The 8,270-nt window shown below is 38.6% G+C and overlaps 1 pseudogene; it reads right to left on the bottom strand.

The window, feature by feature from the left end:
* Positions 1-3,393: 3,393 nt before the first annotated feature.
* LOC123456644 overlaps positions 3,394-8,270 on the bottom strand; it is a 36,634-nt pseudogene continuing 31,757 nt past the window's right edge.

Genomic DNA, 8,270 nt, shown 5'->3' with positions numbered 1-8,270 from the left:
GTTGATTAGGTACTGGAGACTCCAAAGGCGTGGGCTGCACATCACGGAGAAATCAAGCTTCAGCTGAGCTGGAAGCCTCCTCCCTGTTGACTAACAGTCACAAGGCAGGAGAGTTGTACATACTGGGTTGGAGGAGGAAAGTCGTCAATGGTCCTAACCAGCAGAAAGTTCTGTGGTTTGTCTACTTTAGGACTTAACTAAGAATTATCAAGGCCCCAATGATAATATGTACGTGATCACTATACCTTCATGCAAAGAACATGGCATGCAAAAAGACATAAAAAAAAAACATGTGTGAGGATACAATTTGCTCTACCAGGATTCTGGCCGATGCATATTATTGAAGAATACTGTAACTGTACCTGGATACTTGGCCAACTTCCACCTCATCTGTGTATTAGCAGGTTCCATCCTTCTGGGACCTGGAATCTGAACATTAACTAAGCTTACTACTGGTCTGCCAGGTCCACCACAATGTCAGTGAACACTGACTCAGTCAATTCCTTGACATTCACAGATTCAAAGTTTATTTCCTGACCAGATACATCCTATGAAAGCATGTTCTCTAGAGTTTCTAAAGCCTCCTTGAAGTTTGAGACAAGCTCCTCACATGATTGTGTATTGATTTAAAAAAAGGGTGGGTAACCAGCACCATCATTATTTACTGTAAATGAGGATCAACTGTCCTGTGTAGGATCATACTTGCAGTTGCTTAGACATGAACTATGACTCTCTTCATCATCTCTCCAAGGTGCTGGGATGTCTTGACCTGTCTCTCAGATGCACTTCCAAGAAAAGCTATTTTGTACACATCTAATTCTATCTGTTCTTATTCAAATCCTCCATATTATTGTATTATTTTGTATCCAATTTACCTCTGTTCTTGCAGATGGCCATGGATGCAGTCTGATAAGAGAACTCTTACTACCTTCACTACTATAGGGATAGAGACAATGAGAATTATACAGAATGCTGCTGATGCTTCTACTATGAGAAATATTGGAGATATGTATATATATATATATATATATATATATATATATATATATATATATATATATATATATAGTCTGTCAGCTAGCATATAATAAAAATGTTTCATATCATATCATATTTAGAATTTACTAAAATTGGACAAGAAAAAGTGTTGTAGATAATACGTGATTACCTTGAGATTCATTAAGGATAAAAAACATCTGAAATTCTCTAATGAATCAATAAGGCATAAATTAGGTGATATGGTGTTAGGATCCCTGCTAGAAAATATTGCCATGCCAGGATAGGCATACCATACCCATGTACATGAATACTGAAGACTACTTTGTAATATTCCTCACTTGGAGAAATTTTCTACCAGTGACCTTTAAAAAATATTGTTTTCCTTGAGAGAGTAAGAAAGTATGACCTAGGCTGATGGCTCAGGCCTGTGCTTTCAGCTACACTAGAGAGTTAGGCAGGAGGATTGCAAGTTCAAGTCTTGTTTCTGCTACAGAAGTTCAAGCGAAGGCCTGGAAACTTAGTGAAATTCTGTCGAAATATAACACTAAATAATAAATGATGGATAAAGATGTGGAGTGCATACTGAGATTAACTGAGTCACTGAGTTCAGTCCTCCATATTCCCAATTTACCAAAACATCCAACATAAGGTTCAGATTATTGTAAGTAATTCTACAGTTTACTATTTTTAATGCAAAAAATTATCAAGTCTGCTAAAAAAATCTTTGGTGTACAGTACTAAGAGCAAACAACTTAATAAATTAAATAGTTAAAATTACACAAAAAGAAACAAAAATATGCACAAGTATGTATAACATGTGTTCGCATTAATTACAGGATATCATATGCTCTCTGCAATTACTGTCAGGACCTCCTCAATTGTTAAGGAATATTTCATCTTCAGCAGGACAGTTGGGTGAATTTCTATCAATGTATTATTGAAAGAGGCCATTTTAAATTTTTTTTATTATTTATTTATTTATTTCTTTGAGAGTGACAGACAGAGAGAAATAGGCAGATAGAGAGAGAATGGGCGAGCCAGGGCCTCCAGCCACTGCAAATAAACTCCAGATGCTTGTGCCCCCTTGTGCATCTGGTTAACGTGGGTCCTGGGGAATCAAGCCTTGAACTGGGGTCCTTAGGCTTCACAGGCAAGCGCTTACTGCTAAGCCATATCTTCAGTCCAAGAGAAAGGCCATTCTTTTATGATTGTCTGAAGACAAAATAACCTAAGCTTGCAATGAGCCTCAGGATCCAGAGAATTGTTGGTAAGTTCAACAGCCACTGGTTTAAATTAATTTTCTCTATCCTACTGAGTGTCAAACTTGCCTCCAGTGAAGTAGCTAAGTACATTTCATACCAGAGTAATTGCCAGAAATGTATAGTTACAAAAGGAGTTAAAGATATCAACCTATACAAATCATAAGAAAATTAAACTTCCTCTTTTCTGAATTTTCCGAATTAGTACTTACACCATTTCCAGCAATGTCTGATTTAATGTCATTTTTATATTGCTGTGATGTCTTGAGCACCTCTGAAAAACATTCTGGAATTACCACTGCATACATTTCACATCCTTCCTGAATTCAGTGCATCACTACAAAGCCTCTGGACATCAAGTGGATATTTGTAGGCTTCCATTGAAGAGGCATTATAAAAGAATATTTTACTCTCTCTGTCCCTGATGTATGCCAAATTCCATGGTAAATGTCTGAGATCCTATTACTACTACCCAGCAACCCTGCTTATGGCTCCACACTGTGAATATAAAAGCACATGATTATTCACTAAGGATATAATAATGTTTTTTTGGGGGGATGCTAAAAATATCTGTGAAAGTGGGAATAAGGACAGGGATACACAGAGTCTCCAAAACACCTACTGTATAAGCACCTGAAACTATACAGAACTCTGATGAGTGGATGTGTATAATCTCACACCTGCACACTAGTCAAGATCATTAGTCTGGTGCAATGGGACAACATTGGTTGAAGCTCACCCCATCAATGTCCTGGATATGAAGGAGAGACTATCTGCACTGTGCTTTGAACATCTTATCACATACCTTGCAGTTTCTGAGGAAATGATCAACACTTTCCTGTGAAAGCCAAATTTAGATGCCAGGCTGGAGAGATGACTTAGCAGTAAGGGCACTTGATTGCAAAGCCTATGGACCCAAGTTTCATTCCCCAGGGCCCACATAAACAAGATGCACAGGGTGGCACATGCATCTGGAGGTTGTTTGCAGTGGCTAGAAGTCCTGACATGACCATTTTTTTTCTTTCTGCCTCTCATATAAACAAACATATAGATAAGATAGATATATAAAAATCAGGTTCCCTTTCTCATTAATAAGACAACATCAGCACTTACCTTAATAACAGCACTGCTTCATTCAACGACCTTGTTGGCACTGTGCCATGTCTTGTTCTGTGTCTGAAGATGATCCTGCAACAAAATTGGTGCATTTATTATTCAATCTACACAACTCAACATTCTCAAGTCTCTGCACTGTTTTAATCTATTAAATCACAGACAAAGCAATGTGAAAGAAATCTCAGTCTCTTGAGTCTTTATATGCCACAATTTGATGGTGAAAATATCAGAGCATGGACTATAAAAAATTTCAATACCTCAGTAATACTGGTTCATCAGAAATTTTCTCTGTCTTCCACTTGAGAAATATATACTCATTCACACTAGAATTTTGAAGCATTCCATCATTTGTTACCCAAGCAGCAGCAACAAAAGAATGGTGACAAGGAAGATTCCTGTATTAATGATGAAGGAATACCTAATACTGTGGTGGAATACAGTGGCCTGTACAATAGCAATGTTCTAGTTAATGGCAGTGTCTATCTCATGATGATGCCTTGACTTCTGTCAGAAAGATGCATCTTAAAATATCTATGTGGTGGCTGTCAACCATAAATTCACTATCACTTCACGATCCTCAGAGAATTGAACAATGCCAAGACAAGAGTTTTTACAAAATATTTCTGACACTCTTGAGTAGTCATGTGCAACCATATCACCATGCACACCACAGTGATGAATACAATGAAATTTATGTGAACCTCTTTGTATGATTCTGCAATTACTCATATGAAATACACATCACCTGCTGACAATGATATAAGAATATGAGTCTTAGGAATGTCAGAAATATATTCATGTTTAACCACATATAGGTAAAAAGAAGAGGAAGTGTAAGCATGCCCCACACATTCCATTCCTCATAAGGACAGAGGACACTCAGTTCTTAATGAATGAGTACAGGCTCCCTCAAAACAGTAAAGTATGATAAATGTAGTAGAAAATTCCCAGCTGTTGTGGCAACATATGAGTCATCCATTCCTCACTCACCTGGTTATCTATTATCAGATGGTCTCACTGTGGTATATTCCCTTCCTCATTTATTAAGGAAGGAATAAGGCCTCATCAATAATATGCTAAGGATGAATGAAGAGGGAAAAATTGTATCAGGATGTGGCTTCATGTATACAGGCTTGGGCATTTGAATACCATTAAGAGAAGCTTCAGTTCTAACTAGATGATTCAATGACTTCCAATTAGCCTGCAATTCATGATTTCCCATTCTTTCATGGTCTACAATCTCAACCCTGATTTTATTGCTCTTGAATGTCAACAGCAATACCAACATGCCAAGAGTGAATCAATCTGTCATCCTTCGCAAGCACAACTTATATTTTCTGGGCACATGCATCATATGAACGCATGCTAGCTAGAATTGCTAAAGACTCCATGGATTCTTGACCTAGGAAGCTGCAACAAGTGTGCACTGAAAAGCAGAGTTGGGACTCCATCATAACTTACCTGGTAGATGAACATCATGTGTCCTGTTGGGATAATTCTGGGTGCCATGGGCATGTACCACACTATGAGCATGTGGACTCTTGACGATCATTTCCATGAAGACCTTCCACTGTAAGAAATGCATCTGTGTTCACGAAAATAGAAAAGATAACCAAGTTGGTTTCTATCTGATTCTACCTGTATATATCAAATTTTATGAGTTTATTTTATATTTCAAGTTCCATTTCCCTCATATGGATATTGGATAGTGTTATCATCACAGCCTTTGAAAAGAATGTTTACTCCACAGAGCAGATACCTGTAGAAATTCCACCAACAATACTAAAGTAAAGGACACAATGGTAATCATATCCAACTCTACTGATGTCTCTACCAAGATAGACATTAACCTACATAGTTTGTCAACAAGCATTCATAAAACCATTGATATTAACATGGTATAATTAGGGGAAAAATGTATGGATGCCAAAAATCTTTTAGAAATTGCAAATTGCATTGTATATTTATTAAAAATATCTGCACAGGGCTGGAGAGATGGCTTTGCGGTTAAGCGCTTGCCTGTGAAGCCTAAGGACCCCGGTTCGAGGCTCGGTTCCCAAGGTCCCACGTTAGCCAGATGCACAAGGGGTGCATGCGTCTGGAGTTCGTTTGCAGAGGCTGTAAGCCCTGGCGCGCCCATTCTCTCTCTCTCTCCCTCTATCTATCTTTCTCTCTGTCTCTGTCGCTCTCAAATAAATAAATAAATAAATTTAAAAAAAAATCTGCACATATAAAAATCTTTAAGGAATAAATGTGCTTTTGTCTCATATCTGACACTAGCCAAGAGAGTAACAAGACACTTTCTGAAAACATGTGCCATCTCCTGGTTAGGCACAGGTTCATCGACCTGGATATAGAAGATCATTCTGTACTGTGGTATAAACACTTTATCAAGGACCTCATTAGAAAAAATATTTGATCAGAAACTGTTTTGGGATTAAGAGACTCTCTTAGTAACTCTGAGAAAGGCCTGGTGAGACAAGCTAAGTATTCCAATTACTTGGGAGGCTTAGCCAAAAAGTTTGCAAAGTCAAGGATTGTCTAAGCTACAAAGGGAGTCCAAAGTTATCCTAGAAAACTGCCTGAGAGACTTCCTTAGAAAGAAGGAGAACTAAGCTCAGGGGTAGAACATTTTCCTGGCTGTATAACTCCAACTACCGTCACAATCCCTAGAAAAGAGAAAAAGAAAATACGTTTTGCACCGATGTGTTCCAGAATATAATTTTCTCCCTAGGACACTTACTATATTAGCCACTTTAACTTTTAAGTAATATGTCAACTCTGTCTGGATTCTTCAGTTAAATATATTGTCTAGAAGGTCTTTCCTTCCTTTTTGCTCTTCTACAAAACGTCCCAGGATAAATCCTAGACTCAAGGTTAGTTTGACATTCAGTGTTAGGTAAACATTCTCCGTGCTATAAAATATGCAAATTTGTCTTTATATGCACTAGTAGAGATACCATTAGTTCACACCTGCAAACCAGCCAGCAAAACACAGTCACGGGCAACATAAAGGACACTATCAACACATATCTACCTGTATGTGTAGATATAGGTGTACATGTATGTATGTAGACAAGTACACATGTATGTGCGTCAGAATTGAGTTTGTCCTAGGAAGATTCCCGCATGCTGTCTTGTGCAGGAGTGTGACTAAGGGACACAACCACTCTACCTGGACATTTGCCTCTTACTGCTCCACAAGAGTTTCTCTTCTTTCATGACCTGAAATGTAAAAAGAAGCGATGATTGCTACTGGGTCTGAGAGTTAACAGCAATGCATCACACAAGAATAACACAGTATCTATTGCTGGGGATAAGTACTCTGCCAGTGAGACATGTATGGACTGGATTAAGATACCTTTGGGGCTGGAAGAGATGGTTCCATAATTAAATGTCCTTGTGTGTAAAGCCTGATGGCCCGGGTTCTATTCCCCTGTACCCATGTAAGGCATACTCACAAAGTGGAACATGCATCTGGAGATAGCTTGCAGTAGCAGGAGGCCCTACCATGCCCATACTTCTCTCTCTCTCTGACACTGACACACACCCCTCCCTCTCTGAGGGCTTTCCCTCTCTCTTACCAATGACTAAGTAAAAATATTTTTAAAATGTTTACCTTTGAATTCGAGCACCTTCCCCCTTTTTGTGTTTTACTCTGTGGATTTCTTCTGGGGATATCGTCTTACCTCTGCCTCCTGAGTGCTGGGATTAATAGCATGCACCATCACACTCGCCTGTCAATGCCATTTTTGCCTAGCTTCTTCTGCCATGGTAGTAGCAGCAATCACCCAACCTACTCAAACTGTGCAACTTGTAGATCAGGCTGTACATCATGTAAGGAGCACCATGCTTATCAAACGTAACATAGACAAAATTTGCTAGCCTGAATACAACTTATCAAACCAGCTAAAACATATGTTGGAGAGCAAATTTAGGCCAACTGGTTCCAGGCTACTTGAAGTTGTGATAGGTAATATAAATGCATACGTGTGACTTCACATCTTTGGAGGATGCCTGACCATACATGGGAGAGTATTAGGAAACATCTTCAAGAGTTCCTATGTGATAATATTGCTACAGATGTTAATCAAATAAGGGACCAAATTAATCAAGCAATGCTTGCCTTAGGAAATAATATCGAAAAGACATCTTGGTACCAGGATCTTGCCAAGAGGTTTTCTTGATGTTATCCATCCACCAGGTTTTCAAGCACTTGGTATTCCACTTTGGTGGCCACTAGATCAATTATCTGTACTTTGTTCTTTGTACAGGAGGAGGAATAGGAATACGTAATACTTACTAAAAATGGCATGCCTGGTTTGTAAGATTTCTTTTGAAAGAAAAAATTAAATTAAAAGAAGAGATGTGGTTATCATGCTTATCCACAAAAGTGTAATCTTTGCACAGTGTAGGCCTGGAGACATGGCAACTATGTGCCTTGGGTGGAGCTCCTAGGACACAGGTTCTCCAAAGATTTCTCCAATATGGTAAACATGAGTCAACAACTTGTGTCAGTCTTATGGGAAAAGTAGTAAACATTTTTTAGTTTGGCCTAGTCTCCACATAGCTTTTACTGCCTTAAACTCTCAATAAAATCTCGGAGTAAAGTCAGAACTGGGCTTGACTCCAGTGGAGACCCTGGCTCCACTTCAAACTGTATGCTGTACTGTGTGATCAGTTTACATCCGCCCAGGTACCCAGAGACAGTACTGGCACATAAGGATGGGTATGGAAAGATGGGAAATTCGAAAGGGGATTTCTCTGGAGGGAGAGACATAAGGAGAGGAGTAGGGATGAATGGACAATTGATTTATGTTACAATCTGCCATTTCAGATATTTCTGCTATTAAAGACAACTTCTCTCCTATATAATTAATAGGGAAGGTCAGAAAA

Source organism: Jaculus jaculus, chromosome X (genome assembly GCF_020740685.1).
Source record: "Jaculus jaculus isolate mJacJac1 chromosome X, mJacJac1.mat.Y.cur, whole genome shotgun sequence".
In the NCBI taxonomy this organism is placed as follows: Eukaryota; Metazoa; Chordata; class Mammalia; order Rodentia; family Dipodidae; genus Jaculus; species Jaculus jaculus.
This window is presented reverse-complemented; position numbering and strand designations above follow the sequence as displayed.